Here is a 24,586-nt window from a genome sequence, read left to right on the forward strand (position 1 = left end):
TATGTAATAGTATAAGGAAATAAGCAAGCACTTTGCAGAATTAAAGAATAAACACAAAAATCACCCTTGAACTCTTTTTTTTTATGGGTTTGCATCCTGTTTAGCTTGTTGAGACCAGAAGTGAAGCCTATTACTGTGTGTTTCTCCCTGACTCTGTTTCATCTCATCTGCAAGGTGTCTCGAGAAATTGAAATTTGACAAATTGGAATTAATATTGAGGGGTATTGTATTGAGTTACTCAAGAAATAGAGAATGAGAGAGTGGGTAGCATGCAGGAAGTTTATTGGAGAGTAAACTTGAATGGACACATAGATCATGGAGTGAAAGGGAAGAAACTAAGATTAGATAATTCTCTTTAGGAAATTTCCCATTAGGCAATGAGAAAAGTGGGAGATGAAGCCTCAACTATGGCTCTGGGGCTGGAATTCATTGCATTGGGTCTTTTATCCTCACTTGGGCCACCCTGGGAGGAACTTGACCTTGGTCTAGGTGACTCTTCAGCTGAGACATTTGTTGAAAGTTTTGACAGCTGAACTCTGTTGGTAGTAATTTAGAAAACTGTGGGAATAAATTCCATTATTCCTAAAGGAGGGTGTTTGTGACATATCACAGTGTCCACAGTCAGAACAGAAGCAAGTAGGAAGGAATAAGCCCCAAAGCCAAGTTTGTTAAAGAATGGAACTGAAATTGGTGAAGAGGATACCAGATAGGAGAGGTGAAACATTTTTCATAGGACATTGAAATTCTGTATTTATCTGTTCTAAAGAGTGACAGGTAGTTTTTGAAGAAATAAATCCTAGTATTTTTATGATCAAGAGACTGGCTATTTATCTTTTATGGTAGTATACATAACATTAAGAAATTATTAATGGTATTTGTTTATAGTGAAAGTAATTATTGTAAACTGGTACAAAAGAAATATTTTGAGGCAGAATACCTGGTTTGTAATTTACTACTGATTATTTCAGACATTTGTAAGTTTACATTTTTATTCTTCAGTTTTCTAATCTGTAAAATAGAGAAAATAGTAATATTACCTATCCACAGGACCACTGTAAATAAGAAATCTTTTGTTGTAAATCCCCTAGAATAGTAACAGGGGTTGTTGTGTAAGTAATTTACAACATGAAATGTACATCTGTACCCACTGAAATGTGAATTTCATTCAAACAGTGATCTGTTTTGATCAGTGCATTATTCCCAGGCCAAGAAAAGCAGACAGCACTAATAAGTATGAATGGATAAAACCTGAACTCATATCTAATATTGTGTTTATGCATATTGGAAAATACACATATTTAATGAATTATATAATAATCTTAGAGTATAAAGAAGTGTATGGATTCTATTTTGAAAAATATATGATTCAGAGTCAAGATATCTTAATTTGTCATTTATAATCTTAAAAATTTAAAATATCAAAAGCAGTATGTTACATAATATTTGGAAATGGCAGTTCTTTTCAATTATATTGTCTGTATTAATCTACTTTCTGTTACTGTAATGAGATACAGGAGGCTGGCTAACTCTACAAAGCAAAGGTTTTGTTTAGCTCACAGTTTGGAGGCTCAAAGTCCAAACAGATGCCGCAGGCATTGGTGAGTTGTTCCTACAAATCCACAACCAGAAGGTTGAAATTAATCTTTCTTGTAATAGTGTTAGTTTCCAATTTTCCAAGGAAAGGTGTAGACATCTAGGCAATCTCAGATTAATATTCTTTTTCTTTCTCACACCCTGTTTACCTGATTTTATGGTCAGAGCAGACAGGAATGTGGTGATTGTCTCCCGTTTTCCTGCTCAGGGTATCTCCATTACTCAAGGGAGCCACTGCCAAATCCATGAATGCTTGTGAAGTTGATGATCAATATATACAAAACTTACTGTATGATTCTTTACATTTTTGCTAATCACACAAATTTATGTCCTTCAGCATAAAATTATATTCAAAGGTTGAATGTGAAACCCAGGTGAGTATAATTAGAGTTATAAACTTTTAATTCTCTGAAATGGAGGGGAAGGTGGAGTGTTCTCCAGCCTTTGGGTTGACAGAGGTCTGTCCAGATACAATCTTGGGCCTGCTGGAAGCTGTCCTTCTTCACCAAATGGCCTTGACTACAGGTGACAAGAAGAAAATGTAATCAAATACAAGACTGGAAGAGGAGAGAAAGAAAAGGAGAGACAGTTCTCAAGATCCCTCAAATGTTCTATTTTTAAATGTGGTCTAATTAGAGTTGTGTTTCTGTCACTGAGTGAACTTCATTTACGTTTTTGTGTTCCTGCCTAGCATCAGTTTCATGGATTCCAGCTACTTTATTATTTTTTATTTTTAAAATTTCTTTTATTCATATGTGCATACAATGCCTGGGTCATCTCTCCCCTCCTCCTCCCACTCCCTCCCCTCCCTCCACCCTCTCCCTCTCCTCCCCTACCCCTCTACCTCCAAGCAGAAACTGTTCTGCCCTTATCTCTAATTTTGTTGAAGAGAGAGTATAAATATTAATAAGTAGGACCAAGGGCTTTTGCTGTTTCAGATCAGGATAGCTATAATGGGAGATTCCTCTCATTGCTTTCCTGTACATATGTGTTACATTCTAAATTAATTCTTCATGAACTAACCTTTTCTCCAGTTCCTGGTCCCCTTCTCTTATTGGCCTCTGTTGCTTTAAAGTTTCTGCATTAGTTTCTTTGCACTGAGGACATCTAATGCTATCTTGTTTTCTGGGTGTCTTATCTATCCTTATACCTTCCTTGTGTGCTCTTGCCTTATCATGTGATCAAAGTCCAATCCCCTTGTTGTGTTACCCTTCAGTTAAAGTCTGTAAATGAGGGAGAACATACAATTTTTGGTATTCTGGGCCTAGCTAACCTCGCTCAGAATGATGTTCTCCAGTTCCATCCATTTACTTACTTGTGAATGATAAAGTTTCATTCTTCTTCATGGCTGAGTAGTATTCCATTGTGTATAAATACCACATTTTCTTAATCCATTCATCAGTAGTGGGGCATCTTGGCTGTTTCCATAACTTGGCTATTGTGTATAGTGCTGCAATAAACATGAGTGAGCAAGTGCCTCTGGAGTAACCTGTGTCACATACTTTTGGGTATAGCCCCAAGAGTGGTATTGCTGGATCATATGGCAGATCTGTGTTTACATTTTTAAGATGCTTCCAAATTTTTTTCCAGAGTGGTTGTACTAGTTTGCATTCCCACCTGCAGTGTATAAGGGTTCCTTTTCCCCACATCCTCCACAACACCTGTTGTTGGTGGTGTTTTGATAATGGCTATTCTAACAGGGGTGAGGTGGAATCTTAGTGTGGTTTTGATTTGTATTTCCTTTATAGCTAGAGATGGTGAACATTTGTTCAAGTGTTTTTTTGGCCATTTGAATTTCTTCTTTTGAGAAAGTCCTGTTTAGTTCACTTACCCATTTCTTTATTGGTTCATTGATTTTGGGAGAGTTAAGTTTTTCAAGTTCCCTGTATATTCTATTGAGGAAGTCCTTGCCTATACCTATTAGTTCCAAAGTATTTCCTACTCTTTCCTGTACCAACTTTAGAGTTTGGGGTCTTATGTTAAGGTCCTTGATCCATTTTGAGTTAATATTGGTATAGGATGATAAACATGTTTCTGTTTTTTGCAGATTGCTAACCAATTTTTTCAACAGTTTTTGTTGAAGAGTCTGTCTTTTCTCCATCGTATACTTTTAGTGCCTTTGTCAAAGATAAGTTGGTTATAGTTGTGTGGCTTCATATCCAGGTCCTCTATTCTGTTCCACTGGTCTTCATGTCTGTTTTTGTGCCAGTACCATGCTGTTTTTATTGCTATGGCTTTGTAATATAGTTTGAAGTCAGGTATTGTGATACCTCCAGCTTTGCTTTTTTTGCTGAGTATTGCATTGGCTATTCGCGGTCTTTTATGTTTCCAAATGAATTTTAGGGTAGATTTTTCAATCTCTATGATGAATGTCATTGGATTTTGATGGAAATTGCATTAAACATGTAGATTGCTTTTGGTAGCATAGCCATTTTTACAATGTTGATTCTACCAATCCATGAGCATGGGAGATCTTTCCATCTTCTGTAATCTTCCTCGATCTCTTTCTTCAGGGGTTTATGGTTTTCCTTGTAGAGGTCATTCACATTCTTTGTTAAGTTTACTCCTAGATATTTGATTTTTTTTTGAGACCATTGTAAATGGAATTGTTTTCATATAGTCTTTCTCAGTTTGTTCATTATTACTTTATAGAAAAGCTAACAATTTTTGTAAGTTGATTTTGTATCCTGCCACCTTGCTATAGCTATTGATTGTGTCTAGGAGCTTTTGGGTAGAGTTTTTTGGATTTTTAAGGTATAGGATCATATCATCTGCAAATAGGGATATTTTGACAGTTTCTTTACCTATTTGTATTCCTTTTATTCCTTCTTCTTGCCTAATTGCTCTGGCTAGGAATTCCAGTACTATATTGAATAGGAGTGGAGATAGTGGGCATCCTTGTCTGGTTCCTGATTTTAGAGGGAATGGTTTCACTTTTTCACTATTAAGTAAAATGTTGGATGTAGGTTTGCCATAAATAGCTTTTATAATGGTGAAGTACTTTCCTTCTATTCCTAGTTTTCTTAGAGCTTTTGTCATGAAATGGTGTTGGATCTTGTCAAAGGCTTTTTATGCATCTATTGAGATGATCAAGTGGTTTTTGTCTTTGCTTCTGTTAATGTGGTGTATTTCATTTATTGATTTTCATATGTTGAACCACCCCTGCATTCCTGGGATGAAGCTGACTTGGTTGTGGTGTATTATCTTTTTGATGTGTTATTGAATTTGGTTTCCATTATTTTATTGAGGATTTTTGCATTGATGTTCATTAAGGAGATTGGCCTTTAGTTCTCCTTTTTGGAGGTGTCTTTGCCTGGTTTTTGGATGAGTGTAATACTGGCTTCATAAAATGTGTTAAGCAATTTTCCTTCCCTTTCTATTTCATGGAACAGTTTAAGGAGGGTTGGTATCAGTTCTTCTTTAAATGCCTGATAGAATTCAGCACAGAATCCATCAGGTCCTGGACTTTTCTTTTTTGGGAGGCTCTTAATTGCTGCTTCAATTTCATTTTGTGTTATAGATCTATTCAGGTTATTGATGTCCTCTTGTTTCAGTTTGCGATGATCATAATTATCTAGAAATCTGTCCATTTCTTCAAGATTTTCAAATTTATTAGAATATAGGTTCTCAAAGTAGTCTCTTGATTTCCTGGACTTCATGCTGTTTGTTGTTATCTGCCCTTTTGCATTTCTGATTTTACTAATTTGGGTTTTTTCTCTCCTCATTTTAGTCAGGTTTGCCAGGGGTCTATCAATCTTGTTTATTTTTTCAAAGAACCAACTTTTTGTTTCATTAGTTCTTTGTATTTTTTTTGTTTCTATTTCGTTAATTTCAGCTCTTATTTTTATTATTTCTTTCCTGTTTGTTTTGGGATCTGTTTTTTCTTTTTTTTCTCAGAGTTTGAGATGTAACATTAAGTCATTGATTTGAGATCTTTCTGTTTTTCTAATATATGCACTCATGGCTATAAATTTTCCTCTTGGGACTGCCTTTGCTATGTCCCATAGGTTCTGGTAGGTTGTGTTTTCATTTTCATTAACTTCCAGGAACCTTTTAACTTCCTCTTTTATTTCATTGATGACGCATTGGTTATTGAGCAATGTGTTGTTCCATTTCCAGCTGATTGCATGTTTTTTGTTATTATTTTTGTTGTTGAGTTCTAGTTTTAATGCCATGTGATCAGGTAGAATGCATGGTATTATCTCTATTTTCTTATATTTGCTGAGGTTTGCTTTGTGCCCTAGGATATGATCAATTTTTGAGAAGATTCCATGGGCTGCTAAGAAAAATGTGTATTTTGTAGAAGTTGGATGAAATGTTCTATAGAAATAAACTAGGTTCCAGGTACTTTAGACAGGTCTGCATCACACTGCTCAGCTTTTCCTTGATCTCTTTTCCAGGTAATCCTGTAGATCCCAGATCTATTAGCCAATGTCCAGTAGTGAATGATCCCCTAGAATTATAGTGTAAGTGCCTACCTAACCATATCATACTTTAGCATTAAAAACTTTTTATTCATAGATGTCATGCAAAAATTCACAATGTTTGTGAATTTTTTGAAGGCAGGATATAGTATTAATGAAAAATTGTATTTTCTTACCATATGCTGTTATGTCTATTTTATTAATGATTTACTAATTTTTGACAGAGTGATCAATTTTCCACTAATTACCAAGAGTACACAGAGATAGCTATTAACTTTTCTATTCCTTTATGTTTTCCTAAATCTGTCACCATTAACAGAAAAGAAAGGTCATAAGCAAATATATTGACACAATTCCTGGAGTACAGTTTTAAGCCATGTTGCTATCTGTAAGGAGCTTGCTAAGTTACCATGGTATGTAACAGAAGAAAAGTGACCATTTTTTCCTTTCATCAACCATGTGATTTTCTAGTCATCTGAAGAGCTGACTTCTAGAGCTAGAAGTTATAAAATTCCTTAGTTACTATTTAAAACACTTATGTTACATTCCAATGATCTCTATGTGAGTGACTTCAAATACTCTACCAGAGTGATAACCCTTAATGAGGGTAGACTAGGCAATGGAACACGCTTTTAATCTCAACTTTGGAAGATTTTTGTAAAGATATAAAATTTTCATTAATTAAAAAATACTTCACTACTTGAAAGTATAGTTTTCACATATTTAAACCTTTTAAGTATAGTTCATAAAAAAATCCAAAATACTATCACATAGAGAAAACTAATAAATCATTGCATTTTCATTGAATTTTTTGTTCTTATAATATTTTCTCTCAGAAAAAATGCATTTGCTTGAACAGTTTATGAAAAAACTTGAGAACTTAATTTAAATACACTACATTTTATTTTATGGGACATACTTTGCAAATAGATTCAGTAAGTGAAAATGTTTAAAACAAGTACAGGCTTGAATACAAGTAGCCTTGGTGATAAAGTCTTTGGCTTTATTCAGGTCTCTTGCTTGCCTACATACCTAATTGAGTGAATGTTTAACATAATTTGAAGTACTAAAGGAAGTTTTTCAGTAGTGTTTATGTCAAATTTTGTGGTTTTGATAATACACATTTTCAGCTAACAGTTTACTACTTTAGCTATTTTAATAGCCCAACTCTGGTACATTCTAACTACACTTACACAATCCATGTTGTCAATTACAGCAATGCTTCTAATAACCATCTCTGATAATATTGAGTGGCTATTTTAACTTCAAAGAAAGATATGAAAATACTGATGCTATATATGTGATTTGGGATATTTAAGAATTTTATTCTTTCCTTAAAATTTATTTTATTTTTTATTTGAGTTTCCAAATTTAGAAATATGGTTAGTTTTTACAAAGAATATTATAGAGACAATTTTTACTTCAGTTTTATTCTATATCATCATTATGCTAACTTTGATGACCATTAATTTTGTCTTACCAAATGGGATGTTATGATAAATATCCCGACCAAACTACACATAAGCATACCTATGTAAAATCAGTAATTAAATATGTTATTTTCATAATGTGTATACAAGGTAATGGATTATTTTTGCTTTAAAGCCAAGTTATTTGTTGGTTTTTGTTTAGTTAATCATTCATTTTTTAAAACTGCAGCTGAAATAATTGGGAAGATGTAGACAGAAATAGTAACCCAATCATATTCTATTGATTCAAGGCTCAATGATAGAAAGGTTATATTAGTATGGTTCTTCTTCAGTTCTTTTTCTCTCTATTCCTACCCTCTCCAAGGAAAGAGCAAAGCCTTGAAACCAGATTGCTGCAAATTGCATTTATTTCCTAGGGCTGATATAACAAAGTGCCACAAACTAAATTGTTTAAAACAACAGGATTCTGTTCTGTAATCCTTGAAGCTGGAAGTTCACTCTTACAGTGCATATACAACCACATTCCCTGTAGGAAGCTTTCTTTGATACTGCCTAGCTTTTAGTGATCACTAGCAATCCTCAGCATTCCTTGGCTTTCTGCTGCATCACTCCATTCTTTTCCTACACTGTCACTTGGTCTTCCCTAGGTCTCAATGTCCAAATGTCCTGGTTTTTATAATACTGGAGACTGATAAGAGGTTACCTGGATCACATATGACCTCACCTTACCTTGATTAAATGTGCAAAGATTCTATTTCCAGCAAACGTCATATTCACAAGTACTAAGGGTTAGGACTTGAACATATTTGTTGGGAGAGTCACAATTAACCAATAACAGGAACATAAAGTTAGCCCGAACAGATCTACCAACATGACCGTAGGCCACCCAGGAGTCTATCATATTTTAACTGAATGGGATAAAATAGTTGGCAACATTTGTCTATCTCTTTTCAGTTTTCTCAAATCATCTTAATATAACAATAAAGGGCTTTTAAAAGGAAAACCACTAGGAAAAAAAGCAAGGGAGGAAGAACAATAGAAACTTAATTTTGAAAAGTAGATAGTATACTGACAAGTGTAATTGCAATTAATTTGTCAGAACCAAGAAGGTGAATTCTTAAGCCCATTGAGATATAGATCAAGAAACATGATTTGTTCCATAGAATCACTCAAAGCTTCAGAAATTGAGAGTGTCAAGCACCCATGGAAATTAGGGTAAATACTGTGCTCCAAACTTTAGCTGGGAATTTGGTCAACAAACACTTAGAGTCTCAAATCATCCATCTTATGTAGCTAATCATTTCCCTTACTCCTGAAAAGAATGAAAGTTTTTTCTTTGAAGATAAAACAGAGCATCTTTTCACTGATGCAGGGGAATCAAGAGAAAGAGTAAATATTAAATTTCAAGATAAGCAGTGTGTTGATACATCTTTAACAGCCAATTCTCTAGAAAAAGCAGTGATTTATAGCATTTGCTAATTTCCATGGTATACATAATACTACCATGTCCAGTTTCAATCTCTAAATATGTCCTTGAATGGAAAATTTGGAAGAATTGCATACAAATAACCTTTATGATTGAGTTCCTGCCAGGTTCAATACACTATTGATTGATAACTGCCTACTGCCTTCTTCTGAGGCTTTAGGGTGCTAGCAACTCTGAAGAAGCACAATTAGGAAATTCTTCTCAGAGAAATCTTACAAGTCTAAATAAATAGACTATACTAACCCTTTCTCTAAGGCAGTGTCACAATTGACAAGTTTGGGCCATAGCTCTAGAGATCCATTCTCAAGTCCTTCTTAAACAAAAGCATATGATCCAAAATCACTGGAAAGTTGAGAAAAACTTCTAAAATGAAATATAGAAGCAAAATAACATGAATAGAGGATCATGGAGAAAACAGAAGCTATCCTAGGACAGAGAAAAGGTCTCTATAAAATTAGAAATATATTGCATCCATGAAACAAGATCAAGTTGCTATTTTAAATGGAAGCTGAAAATAAAACAGCTCTCTGAATTTTAAAATATATGAAAAGAGAAATATAAAACTCAAAAGAATTTTTGAAAATTAAAGTTGAGGAAATATCTCAGAACTGGAGGGAATAATCACAAATGTAAATACAAAAATAAGAAAATGTGACGTCAACCCAGAAGTTCAAAAAGTAAGCATTGCAAAGGAGAAAACAGGGCATATGTGAGAAAAGTCATTAATAAAGTCAGTGAAAAAAGTTTCTTAGTACATGAAGAAATTTATTAGCATATTGATAGGTCCAGTACAATGAATGCAAACTTATACCAAAGCAGGTCATCATAACACTTTAGAACACTTGGGGAAAATAGAAGGATCCCTGAAGTTCTGGTGGAAATAAACAGGACACATGATTTTTAAGAATTGGAATTGCCTTGTTTTTTCACAGTTTCAAATACTACAATCCAGGAGAAAATAGAAAATACATTTAAATTTCATTGTTAAATGATTTCTCATGTAGAATTCTATATCCAGTAAAGTATCAGTTAACTTAGAGGATGGAATAAACAAATTCCATACATGGAAATTGTCAAAGAGTAACCTTGATGGATCACTCCTTAGGAGACTGTTAAGTGACATACTCCATCAAAGTAGGACAGTTAACAACAAAGTTAGATCTTAGGAAAAGGAAAGAGTAAAAGGAATCTCCAAGATGAGAATGAGAGAGATCTCAGAAAGAGAGGGTGTGCTAAATGGCTAGAGACTCCAGGAGAGATTTCTCACGGTGGAATTCCTGATGCGCCTGGAAACTGACAGCAGGTGGATAGTCAGAGTTGAATTCATGATACAAATATAGAAAACAAAGCAGAAAAAAAAATAGAGAGAGGAGAGAGAGAGAAATATTAAATCCCAGGATTAAAAGAAGATCCGGAAGAAAGAAAACATTTTAAAGTTATGTATAGCTTTGTTCAAAGACAAACTTTTAAAAAGCACACTATTTTAATAATCCAAGTTCCGTAGTTCTATACTATGTGCAATGACTGGTTAAATTCATAAAGCACACCACCTGCTTCTAGGAATGTGGTGTGGGCCCTGCACAAATATCCTCTCTGAATTCCTAGAATTGCTAACTTGGTGAGTAATGAAACAATTTAGAATTTCCTTTTGCTTTGACTAAGTACTAAAACAGCACGAAATTTCTCAGCTTTCAAATTTTTAGGTCTTGGAGATAAATTTGGCTCTTTTATTCATTTTTCAAAGAATTTTGCTTTTGTTTTTCTGAATTATTTGAGAATATCTGTTTCTCTAAAGTATGTCAGGTGGGCTTATACAATATTAGTATATTAAATGTTTTATAAAATTCTCTACTGATTTGACTTTTCTGTTAAGAGGTAAAAAATTTATCGTTACTATTTTTGTGAGCAAACTTAGCTAATATAAGTAAAAACTATAATCGTCCCCAAAACCATATCTTATTTTTACTAAAGTAAATTTATTGGTTTATATAGTTCATGAAGTATTAGATGTCAATATTTTAATTAATACAGAAAATAGTTTTCATAATTCACTAGTATAATTAAGTGAAGGTAATGTTTCTCTTGTGTGTTTTTTTAAAATGTGAATTTAAATCATTTTCTGAAAAGCATAGTATGTTTACTATTTTTGATTGTATGTTATTTATTCAAGAATTGGTTTCCAGTCATCATCTAGGTTTCAGGCAGTGGGGATGCAGAGAAAAGACATGTTCTTGCCTAATTATGCAGAATTTAGTCTTAAAAATATTATGAATATATTTGATAATTAATATTATCAGTATTATCCTGTGATTCCTTGATATGCATTTAAAATCAAAATGATAACATGCAGATGCTAAAGGAGAATACATAGAATGGGAAGGACTTAACAATATCATTGTTTATGGGAAAATTAAGAAAAATCAACCAAGGAGAAAGAGTGATTGGGCAGACAGAAAGAAGAACAAACAAAGAATTATCAGGAACTCAAGAGAAGACAGTGTTCAAGATGGCAGAATGACTAACAGGGACAAATACCCTAAAGAAGGGAAAGCTCAATTTCAGAAGAGTCAGTAAGTTGGACAGGACAGAGTTATTGGATCACCTTCCTGAATGCAGTTCCCATAGATTGGTGAGACTGAAAGACAGGGTCATCTATTCATAATGGAATTTGTTACATTTTTAAAAATGTCATCCCTCTGGCTCCTCCCTGACCCCATCCTCTGACCTCTTCCTTGAATAATTTCTTCTTCTCTGTGACTTAATTAAAAGTCAGTACTGTACAAATACAAGTAGAAACTGTCCAGTCTCCTATTCACCAAGAGTTGAGGTCAGGAAGATGGAAAACAGACCTCTCAGTCCTTAACACTGCTCATCATAATGAAGAAGCAGAGCCACACTGAGTATGTAGTGTGTGCTGGCACAGAACAGAAATCTTTGAGGCTCATTTCCTCTGGCATACTCCCTCTAGCTCTTTTTGCCACTGCCATCTGCCATCCTGCTGTCTTTTTTCTTGGATCTGCCCTCTCTTTATACTGATGGTGTTGTTAGCCTGTGCTATACTTATCTATTATAAGTAGTAAATTAAAAGTTACAGCTTTACATTTCTTCACCTTCCTAACTGCATTCTCGTCAATCCTGAGAATTGTGCTTATTGGTTCACTAAGGATGGTTAGGAAAAATGTTGGAAGTTAAGTAAGACAAGGCGTTTTACAAAGTGTAAGTGGGAAAAAAGTCTCAGGTGAAATACATGATGAACCAAAGGATGAAGGATTAATTATTGACTCAGGAGCAGAAAGACAAATAGAAGGATATCATACTTAAAGACAGTCATAAAAACATACTGTTTTTCTCCTTTGTATCTTCCTAATAATGTCACAATTGTTATTTCAGTTACTGTGTTAGGATGTATTCCCCAGAAAACCCTGGTATGATTTTGATGTGGTTTGTTCCTTAATGATTCATGTACTGGAAGCTTGATCCCTAAGAGATGGCAAGACCTTTAGGAGTCTGGGCTTAGAGGAAGGTGATTGGGTAGTTGAGGGCTTTGCCCTTGGTTCAGATTAATGTAGTTTTCTTGAGAATCTGATCAGTTTTCAGAAGAGTGGATTGTTATAAAGTGAGCCACCCCATGTGCTGGGCTTCTGTATGAGTTCATTTTCCACTTCTTCCTGTTGTGACCCACCCAAGGGACTTCTCTTTAGAGACTGAGCAGATGAGGTTATCTGATCTTGGACTTCAGGTTCCAAAACAGTAAGTTAAATGCACCTCTTTTCTTTGTAACTACTCACCATTACATATTTTGCTATAGCAACAGAAAATGTACCAAGAAAGACCCTAGCATGGTATTGATGTGCAAGTGACTTATTAAGAAAGTGCTTCCAGGAAAGAATGGTATAGTTGGGAAATCGGGACAGTGAAGGACAGGAAAAGACAAGTTAAGATGTGACCACAAGCAAAATCCTGTAGCAGGTAGCTTTAGCCTGATCCCACAAAAAGCTTTACAATATAAATTAACCATTACACATGTACTGGTTGAGGCAGGGTCATACCCTATACCTGGTATGTTGATCAATGACTACCTGATAAAATAAATTCCCAGGCATCTCTGGTCCTCTTTTGTGTTGACAGCACAGCTCCAGTAGCTAAAAGCAGTGATTTGAAGATGGCCACAAATATGAGATGTCAGAAATAAAAGCCCACAAAGCTAGAGGAACAAATTAAAACAAACAAACAAAAGTGAGCAAAATGATTTGAAGAGATGCAGGTGGAGCACTGACAAGTACTTTTTCAAAAACTATTGCTTAAAATAGTATTGAATTTTTTTTGACAAACTTAGTATATATTTTCTCAATAATCAGTCATGAGATAATCTGTATTTTACATCAGGTAGAGTAATGCAGTCCCATGTGCCTATACTTATCATTTTGGCTTTAGGAGAAAATAAAATGAAATTCCAGAAATGGTCTTCTAATACTACCTCTTTCTAGCTAATACACAGTAATATAATTTGTTAATTATCTTGTAGATAATCTTCTTATGTCATTATAAATTGTACATGATCAGAATAGAATTATTTCTTAATTAGCCGTGTCAGGCTGAACCTGGAGACTGGTATCCAGGGCATTATAGGAAGAACTGTGATTTTAAAAAAATGTTCATTGGCCAAAATTTCTGGAAAGGTCCTTATTGAAGTTCTACTGACATTTTGTATACCTATACATAGGATTTTAAAAAAATCTAAAAAGGTCCAGGTGTTTTTTAAAACAGGGACCAAAGTATCCATTAACTGCAGTGAAAACATTCTATTTGCAGGCACACTGCAGAAAAGGGAGTTAGCCAAGTGGCTGACATCTAATTCACCCCACAACCTCATGCCCCACACTTGCACAGCCCAAAATGAAAGAAGGCAGATTACTATTGGGAGCCAGCCAGCAATGCTGGCAACATTTCAGCTTATTCTCTAAGGCAGGTATCTGTAGCTGACCAGTTACAAAGAATTTTAACTGGCCCATTCACTGTGACCAAAAAGCAAACCCTAAATTTGGCTTAAAATTGTTTTTGAGTGACTGTCTTTAAGTGGATTCAATAATATTTTCTACCCTATTTCTACCCTGTCAATAGTTTCTGTATTGGAGAAGGTACATTTGCACTTACAACTTTTAAATAAAGTTGGAGTTAGCAATTTTCATACAGATAATAAAGATGGTTTTGTCTCCTTAAGATTTATTACCCCTTATTACTGCAGGCCTCGTCTTGAGCTTGTTCTCACCCTTCCTTTCTTCATCTCTATTGACACCTCTCTTTCTGTCTCTGTTGGTAGAGTAGAAGTGGTGGTAGAGCAGGAGGTGTTTGGAAAAGTGGATAAACTTTTGTGCTACTTGATAAGAAGAGAGAAAGGAATAAGAGGAGAAAGAAACATTGATTTTATTACCAAATGTTTCTCTCCAAGGTATTTTCATTGGTGAGGGAACTTGGTAACTGAGAGAGGAGCAGCTAGCTGTCTGGCCAGGCCTGTTCTTGAGATTCCCCATTCTCTTAATGAATGCAGTTTTTAAAAAACTCTACTTAGACATGACTTGAAAGAAAAGTTGTAAATGGCAGTCAATAAATATTTAAATGTATGAAATCTCTCTGATGCAGAATGGTTTGAAGCTTACTCTACAGAGAACAAAGAGATGAAAAAATTGTCAGGAAAAAAGATAACATACCAATAGTGCCAATAATAATGAACCTGAGGTCTGATTTTATTGCAAGACTTCTTCAAATGCAGATTATTCACTCATTCATCATTCACACATTGCTTGAGTACCTGCTATCCTTTGGGCATATGACAAGCTCTAGGCTTGAGAGGAGAGTATAGTTCTTAGGAATATTGGTTAGATCAGGTAACCTGGCTCATGTCCCAGTCCTACCTGTAAAAAGTTTGTGACCTTGGGCAAGATATTTAAGCTCTTCATGTCTTGCGTTCCTCTTATGTAAAATGGCAACAATAAGAAAGGCATCTCTCACAGGTTATTTACAGTTTAATTGTGTCTGGAACGTAACAGCTGTAATGAGTCTTCTGGTGTAATAGCTTTTATGTTCATTATTTATGCCATATTGTATGCATGCAAACATCAGTAAGACAAAGCCACCATGATTCACATAGTTTGATAGGACTTAAAGAAAAGATAAGTACTGATTACTTAAAGATAAGTAATGATTATTATAGAACTCACTGTGATTAGTTCTATAAGAGGTATGTCCCAGAGCTGTGGCACTTGTAACAAAAGCTCCTCAGCCTGAGGAAGGAGATATAGTTTTAGGGTTTCATGTGAGTTTTGAGAAATTTTCTAAGGAGAAGAGGATGAGGATGCCAGAAAAGACACAGAGACGTAAGTACACATTGTGCTCCAGGAATGTTAAACAATTTAGTATATCTATAACTAAAGGAGACTCTGGGGTTATGCTTGAGAATGAACTGGGGTTGATAGGAAGGGCGAGACATGCCAAAAACTGTGAATTTTTTTCAGAATATTAGATAAGTGAGAAGGAAATTCATTACAATTGATAATCCAAGTTGAAGTCCAAGTCAAGGTAAAAGTTTATGAGCAAAAAAAAGAACTCCATTGAAGAGCTTTATCATGCTATGAAGCAGGGCACTAGATCCCAGGAGAAACAATGGCTGAGTTAGAGAGATCTGAGATGGTAGAAGGAAGAAGTAGGGAGCTGGCCCGAGAGGAAGGGCTGTGCTGGAGTCTGGACCTGAGGCATCTGTGGACATCACCAAGGAAAGAAAGGAAAGGAATTGAACAGCCTTCTGAGTTCTTCTGGTACACTTTAGACCTCTTTTTATTAATAAACATAATAGCAGATTATTTTGTTGTCTCACATAAATCACTGAATTTAATCCTTACAAAAATTCTGTCAGGCAAGTACTTCATTGTGTAGGTAAGGGCAATGAGGAAAAATGAGACTAATTGATTTGCCTTAAGATCCAATAACTAATAAGACAGGCTTAACTTGAACCCAAGTTCATACCAAAACCAATATTTATCTGTACAGCTTTTCTATCAACCCCTTTCCTATTTTTCTTTCCCTAATCTCTACTTTTAGTCATTGGTTTAACCATCACCATGGACCTTTTCTTCTCCTCAGCTATGCTTTATGCTTTGTAAATGCTCTCTCACTTGCTGTCTCTTATTTCTGGACTAAAGAACACATTTTACGAAGAATCACAGTGTTAATTCTCTTTCTCTTACTTCAGTCTAATCCTTACAGTGTAATAGCCAATTTCCTTTGTGCGGCTTGTCCATTCTGTGATGTCCCTCATAAATGTTTCTTAAATTGGGACTATGTTTTTTCCATTCTCTCTACAAAGCCCCAACTTTCACTTGTCATGCTTTTCTGCATTTGCCACATGCAATTGCTCAAATTACTGTTTCTTCCATAGATTCTCTTTTCTCCTTCATTCCTGCCTCAAATACATTTACCTGCCTCTGATGGAAAAATAGCTTTGAGATTTCCAACCCTCCAATGAAATTAACTCTGGTAATTACTTTTCTCACCCTCTCCAAACTGTTCTTCACCAAGGTCCTCACTGTTACAGACTCATTCCATTTACCTCAGATCCACCTAAAATATTACCTGTGCCCCTCATCTTTCAAATTACTCTTTCTCTAATCTCCTTAGTTGGCAAAAGCCAGGAAATTTCATCTTGTATTGCACAACTGTGTATGGAGTCCATTGATAGCACTGAAGGTTGGTCTCTGAAGGTATTTTTGCACTAGGTTGATTCTCTTTTCTTCACCCTTGTATTTCCTTTTACCTTTCTTCTCTTTGTGCTAATTTTGCTGCTTTAGACTTCTTCTATCCCTTTTTTTAATCTTCACCGAATTCTGCATGATAAACATAAAGGAATAGATAGGCAAGTAAGATATTATATTTCCTCAGAAGTAGGTACAGAGAGGAGAAAGAGCTGGTGTAACTAGTGCATTGCAAACCCTTTACTTAGTAATTGACCTTTTTCCCTTTATCATTGTCACAGTTTAGAGGGAAATATAACTAAAGCAGCACATCCTATAGTATAATTTTAACTAAATTTAAAAATACAAATATTTTCTATTCCTAAACTTTTAGATAAATAAAGCTTTTGAAGTTAGCAATGAATTCAGTACAAACTCTTGGAGTAACATTATTTCATTGCTCTCCCTTTGCCTCTGCAAAACTAACTTGTAATTTGGAGAATAGAGTGTGTAAAGGCCAGGGAGCAAAGTCTGTCATGCTCTTTCCAGAGTAAGGCAGCTGTAAATCATGTGATTTGGAACATCAAGGCTGTTGCTGAAGTCTTTCCCCATCAAGGCAGATGTTCAATTTAAGTGCATGTGCTTATAGACTCTGAAAGGAGCAAGGCCGAGTTGCTAAAGAAGCACTAAGGATGTGATGTTTCTTTCATTTTGGGAGTCACAAGGGTAAATTTTACTTCAGGAAGTAAAGCATTCAATGAAGTGGATACATTTTTCCTGATGGTGACAAATTCCTTTCATGTATAATAAATACTATATATTATATGCTATTTGTACATTCAAGCTGTGGATGTATCAAGTGTATTTTTGTACATCCTTTATTATTAAGGTTTCACTGGAAAGTACGATAAAAACAATCTCTCAAGCATTTCTGTTTTCTGTGACAGACTTAAAAGCATAATGTGGCCGATGAAGAAGGAAATACTAACTCCCTACTTCTGGTTCAACACACAATTTTGTCTCCTTTGATGTTGACTCTTAAACTGATGCACTGAAAATATCAGAACATAATGTTGTTAATAGTTGTAATAAATGTATTTTGTCTGCTCTAAGCATTACAGAGTTTGCAATTATTAAAAGTCTACATGTTATTGAGTTATATTCAGTTACTTAACCAAATGTTATCTCTCAGTACTGTCAAAATCAAATGATAGAAACTCCTCATGTTAAGAATTTATAAGTATAACTTACATTCTGAGGTATCTCAAATTTACATTATCCTTATTTGTATTGAACATTTTTCTTCAATATTTCAGTCTTAATATGATTTTTTTCAAATGAAATTAGTAAGTTGAAAAAGAGGACCAAAATATTTGAATTATCTTTGTATCTCCATCAAACAATATTTAAAATTTATGTAAGCTTCTAAATGCCTATTTAGAAAAGAAATTTCTCTTTGAAGGAGACAATATATTTTCTTTCAAGGAGGGAAAATGTAAAGCCAGTGCCTATGACTGTATTATATATCGGTGAGTCTAGAAATTAGTCCAGAACAAGGAAGTAACTATATTAACAAGTAAATCCAAGGTTAAGTAATGAGTTTATGGTTGGTTTGTGACATGCTATATAAAAATGTTTTTAATAACCTAAGAAAATCACAACTCACAACTAGTTGTTTTATATAGAAATTCAGTTTTTTGATTATAAATTTTTTATTAGGAAATATTGATTATGGGGGGGATTGTACATTATTTACGTTGCCGCTATGAGACTCAGTTTTGAGGGAAAATAAATTAAATATAGTATTTTAATAATCTAGAGACCTTGCCCATTGCTGAAGTAAATATCCATGGTAACATTTATTTCTAGCTAAAGGTAAGGATTCAGAAAATGGATTAACAATCATGTCGAGTTGCAGACCTCTGCAGTGCTTTGTGATGGAGGATGGTACGTGATAGGAATGTGCCACACTCTCCACTCCTCCAAGCAAGGCAGGGAGGATGAACCAGGATGTAGTGGGGCACAGGAAGTCAGTATCATTTTCTGTCAGTTTTCCTGACATTTTGTACTGATATTTCAAATAATCCCTAAAACAAAAGGAGAACTACTCATGTTTAATTTAGTAATTTGTAACAACATTCACTTGGAATCTAGGACTTTCTTTTTCTTTCATAAGTAAAGCCCTTTGTTGAGTTTTAAATGGTATGAAATTCAAACACTGCAGGATGGGAGGTTTCCTGAGAGCCTCAGCTCCCCTGCCTGCAGGAGTGAGAAGGAAAAGAAGAAGAGGAAGTGCTGAATGGGGTGGCCCAGTGCGAGTTTAGCTTACTCTCTCCTCTCTGATCAAGGCTACTTTTTAGCCTAATTATCTCCTCTCTGCCTTGGCAAGGATAAAGTACATTTCAATTAATTAACTTCTATTGGCAAAAGTGATTGATGCTTCAATGGGAATGAGAAAATAATGCATGGGAAAAATAGCTTATTTCTCACTAAGTATACATATGCATAGAGAAAAAAACACATACCTGTAGGCAAGTGAAAATGTATAAGTAAATATGATATTAACTGATTATGCAAAACAAGATTGAATTTTCCACCATTACACTTCCTAGTTCTGATTCTTAAAAATAAAAACAAAACAACTACCTTGACAGATGCAACATATGTCCATTTAATTTCAGTTTGTCATGGAATGTCTAGTTAATAATACCATCTGGGTTTTACTTTGCTTTATTAATCATTTTTCCCCCTAAGAATAAGATTAGGGATTTCTTCCCTTCTTCAGCTTGGTAGTTCCCAATTACAGAAGGGAACAGACCTAGACTGTGTATTTACCATAACATTCTGCCAGCCAATAAAATGAGTACTTTACATTTAAAGTTTGATTAAACATTGACGTGCAGTGACATTCAACAATAAATAAAGTTTCTGTTAGTGATCTTCATGTTCTAAGAAAACAAAATCTTAAAAAAAAAAAACTACAAAGGTATCAGTAGCTTGTTGATGCAATCCTAAACTCGAACCTGTTGTCCACTTACACAAAATGCCTTGAAGAGATGCTGACAGCCTGATCAAAATAGTATGACAGTTATTTGAACATGTATAATTGGTGGATGACATTTGAAAACCTATTTTACAAGTTCCAGAAACACATGAAATTATTTGTTTTCTAAAAGTGCATTGTTAGTTATCCAGCAAAATCATTTCTTTTGTATGTGAATGTATATATAATGTGTTTGTATGTGTATATTTTTTAAGAAGAACAAGTGATACCTTTGCCTTCAGTGACACGATATGGCCTAAATACAGTTTTCACAGACTTTTAATTTTGTGTCAAGGTCATCTTCACTTAAAAAGTATGGAATTAATATATAATCTAAAAGATGTGTTTGTGCAATTCACATGGAGTGCAAATTATATTCATAAATAGTTTGTTTTTAGAAAATGTGTACTCATTTTTTGCTTCCAACTTAAAAATATTTATGGCCTCTCTGGACTGCCTCCCCTGGGAACTGTGTGCAGAGTAGTTGGAAGAGCTGTGGGAAGGGGTAATTATGCTGTCCAGGGAATTTCAAGGAACAGAGCTCTGGGAGATTAAAGTAGATGTGATGGTTTCAGGGGTCACAGCCTTGACTTTGAGCCAAGACTCACTATCACTTTTTTAATTGAGACTGAAAACTAGAAAGCTGTGATGTGGTAGCCACCTATTACCAGAGAAGAGACATCTAAGTAATTGGAAGTGAGTGAACAAGGGCTTACCTGCAAACACAAAGAAATGGAACAACCAGATATAAATGGCAATTCATTAAAACAAATACAGAGACTTTCATATTATCATTAATATGATGTTTTCCCTCTTATATTTCAAAGATATCAACTCCTCACTCTCTCTCTTTAAAGAATATGCACACTGTTAATTTAGTCTTAATCTAGCTTTAGTCTTTACTTAAGAAACTGAGAGAAATGTTTTCAATTTGTGATGGAGAAGCTTTCAATTCAATATTTTTGTGTTTATATACTAAACAATGTTTAAAAATTGTATTGATAATATTAAAATAACATACTATATTTTATTCCTACCAGAATTCAAATACAGGCAAATGTATATATTCTTAAAGTACAGAAATAGCTAGGTTGTTAGACTTAAAATAGTTTATTTACCCAATTTAGTAAAACTGGGTTTTATTCAGTACTTTTTATTGTAACCTCAGATAATAAGTTATTAATTTCAGATACTATTAAATAAGACTATATCTAAAATATAATTAGCTGATTTACTTGCTTTCTTGCTTTAGAAATTTCAGAGTAGATGAATAAAATGCAATGCCTTTTTGGAATATAATGGCCATCTCTCCTGCTTTATCTTTTTTTTTTTTTTTTTTGCTTTATCTTATCTAATGTCTGCACGCAATAAATGAATGTCAGCAATCTACAACATGTATTTCAAGAATTTTCCAGTTTGTGAGTCCTAAATGGAGATAAAAATCAAAATCTTCAGCTATAAGTAATTTACCTATGGATATTCAGCGTCTTTGGGGTTGCCAGCATGTTATCTTCATCTCTAAATGTTATGTTTTTCTTTTTATCTTTTTTCTTTTCTGTTCTGCAAAATCGGAAAACAGGAGGGTGAAATAGGTCCTGACGGGGGGGTGGGGGCAGGTGGCAGAGAAAGAGGGTAGGAGAATGAATACACTGCAAAAAATGTATACAAATGCATGTAAATACAAAAATGATACCTGTTGAAACTGTTCCATGAACTGGGGGAAAGGATAAAGAAGAGAGGTAGACTGGGGTGAATTCATGTATGATATAGTTGATACATTGTAAGAACCTTTGTAAGTGCCACAGTGTACCCCCACCCAGCACAACAAAAAGAAAAAAAAAAGATTCTTGCTTGCTCCCTCTAACTATGCAATTTCAAAGAGGTAAAATAAGGATGCATTTGAGAAAGAGAAAGCATTCATGAGGATGACCATTCTGTTAAATTAATCCTGGAAACCGAAATACTTAAAATTTTTGACAAATTTGTCGCTATAGGTTTGAAGCACTTCCTACCATTCACCTCACTGAGCATTGTTCTTTTCATTCCTTTGGGGTAAACAATGAAATATTAGCAAATTATGACTTTTTTTTATCTCATAGTGAGATAAAGTCTATATTTTATCTTTGCATTTTTTCCACTGTTGCAACATGCTGCAGTGCCAAATTTTATTTAATTGCCCTCTACTCCAGCTTCAGTGAATGAATGGATTCATGGCTAATTCAAAACCTTGCCCACTAAGAAGCACTCAGGGGCAGGTAGATGGGACAAGATCACCTCAGACATTCTGAAAATTCTATCTACTGCGTAGAGGATTTAATGACAGGAAATAAACAGGAAAGTTTTTAATACTGGTTTTAGTGGACAAGAAAGCATAAGAATCATTTCATTGTGAGGAAATGATAATGTCCAGTTATGTTAGAATCCTCTTGTGAAAAGATATAAGACAAAAGAAATTGATAGATATTTGAGGTACTTGTCAAAGTGGATCTTTTACTCCTGTAAAAAATAAAGAAAATATACACATACATATCCTGCTAATATTTTCTAATTTCTCTAAAATGAACATTTGTTACTTTCTTAATTAAAATGTATAGATGGGTAGGATTATATCTCATGAATGACCTTTCTGTTTATATTTGTATCAGATGCCTGATGGACATTCAAAATACAGACAATATCTCTCTATATTGGAATGTGCCTCTTTGCATTTTTTGCTCCCATTATCAGTCTGTTGATACAATATCGAAGCAAGAGAGCTTTTTCACACCCCTTCTTGATGTTATGTGAGTGATTAGTCTTATTTTCCTCCTATTACTGACTCAAGATAAGATAATGTCTGAAATATTTTGGCATCCTGACAATTCTTTGTAACTGATTTGCAAGCTTGTGAACCTGTGATTATGTGAATGCAATATTTGTATCTTATGTAATAACTGATCTTTAGCAGAATTATTCTACAACAGAGGTTATAAATCTTTATGTCACATTAGAATTACTTGAGGAGATTTTTTTAAAAATCCCAAAGCCAGACCAAATATACAATACTTTTTTGGCAAGGGACCCAGGAGTAAGCATTTTTATAACTTCCAAGCAATTCCAATATGCAACCAAGACAATCACTGTTCTAGAAGAAATGGAGACAGAATCAAAATTAGCATGAAGAAAATCCTCTACACCATACAACAAATTTACCATAAATAGCATATTTTTTGGCAGGTTGAGGGGGGTAAAGTAAGTTTTTGAACATATTATGTAGAATTTTGTGACATTGTCCAAACACACCTTCATGTATCACAAAGTGTGTCTGAATACAGAACACTGAGACCGAATCAAATGATTTAGTTGACACTGACCTCCCTTTTTTAGCAACAGAGCAAAGATGTCTGTCAGAAGCTGGAAGTCTGACCCATGTGGCAACATCATGAAGCCTGTATTTGTGTTAACCTTCAAATCCTCCCCTCTCTGCCTTCAACACATGCAGCTCCTTAGCTAACCTTTCTCCTTTTTTCCACCTTGGAAGTCACCCATCCTCTAGATTCATCTAATGTTATGTTTATGCTAGACCCAGTTAAAGTGTTCAGACAAAGCCAGTTAGTACCTGATAAAGATTTAAGGTGTAATCCCTCCCAGGGGTTCTAAGTTTTAATGGGGTCTCTTGAAATCAGAAATATCAAAGTTGTAAAACTTTAGTGACAGGAGTAACTCAGAGAGGATTAAGTAATTGGGCCCAAAGGGCCTCTGTATTACTTTTCTTCAAATCGTACCACATAGGCACCCTACCCATTAGAGCAGACCCTCTTGAAAACATATTCTCCTGTTCATAGTAAGGTCAGAGAATTTGCTACTATCAGATCAAGAAAATACAGGTTTTTTTTTTTTTTTGATTCTACACATGGTGTCTTCTTGATTATATAAGTAAAAGAAGTAATTACTTTGGAAATTAATTACTTATTATCTTACCCATGGCAATTTGCCATTAATGCATTAAAGTTATCTATATTAACTAAAGCAAATGTGCTAATCAATTGGTGTTTTAAAAGCTGAATTTACTGTAGATAAATTATTATCTTAAAACACCTTCTCCAGTGTCACACATACTATGTATACCAAAATATGTTACAGACATGAAGTAAATATTGTACCATATATTGCATGTATTGTCACTTCTATCCATTATAGAAGTGACAACTTCTGTTAGTAATTTTGCCTTTGCCAAAAAAAAGTATGTCAACTATCAATCACCTAGTTAAATTTTTATGTGATACAATGTTCTCATTATAAGTATTCTAACAGTTTGGAAGCATTTAATAATTTAAGAGTAGCAATTTTTTAAAACATTTATATGGAAAATCAGGAGACTCTGAGGGCTAGAATTAATGTTTTACAAAAGCAGACTGAGACACAATAACAAATAGTATTAAGCAAGTTGGTATCTTGTCTGTTAATTTATATTATTTTTAGTAATAAGAATTGAAAACAAAATAATCATTTCTTCATATTATTTATATCATTTTGTCTGTTTATTTTTATTATTGTTGTACTGGGAGTACATTGTGACATTTACAAAAGTTCTTACAATATATCATAGCTAGATTCATCCCCTCCATCACATTCTCCTTAATTCCATCTTTCTTATCACTATTGCAAAGTGAAAAAAAAATGTTGCTGGAGTAAAAGTTTATACACCACCTGCTTTCTTCTGCTTGTCACTCCCACATTCACATTTGGTCGCTCTTTGCTCTTTTTCTCTCTCTATCTTGTGTCTCTCTCTTGCTGTTTCTGTCTCTCTCTCTCTCTCTCTCTCTCTCTCACGCACACACACACACACACACACACACTTCTGCTTTAAGGTGATAAATCCTACCAGTCATTAACCACAGCATCGT

At 34.4% G+C, this 24,586-nt stretch overlaps 1 protein-coding gene across 4 annotated transcripts in view; it reads left to right on the top strand.

Moving 5' to 3' along the window:
- Positions 1 to 24,586, top strand: part of Sema3e (semaphorin 3E) — a 275,022-nt gene that overhangs the window by 114,648 nt on the left and 135,788 nt on the right. The window contains exon 1 of one of the 4 annotated variants that reach the window (XM_074064866.1): positions 22,346 to 22,483. The exons of the other annotated variants lie outside the window; for them this stretch is intronic. The gene's annotated coding sequence lies outside the window, so the exon portion shown is untranslated. Of the gene's footprint in view, positions 1 to 22,345; positions 22,484 to 24,586 lie in introns of those variants that run through there. 4 annotated transcript variants of the gene reach the window in all.

Source organism: Castor canadensis, chromosome 2 (genome assembly GCF_047511655.1).
Source record: "Castor canadensis chromosome 2, mCasCan1.hap1v2, whole genome shotgun sequence".
Taxonomy (NCBI): Eukaryota; Metazoa; Chordata; class Mammalia; order Rodentia; family Castoridae; genus Castor; species Castor canadensis.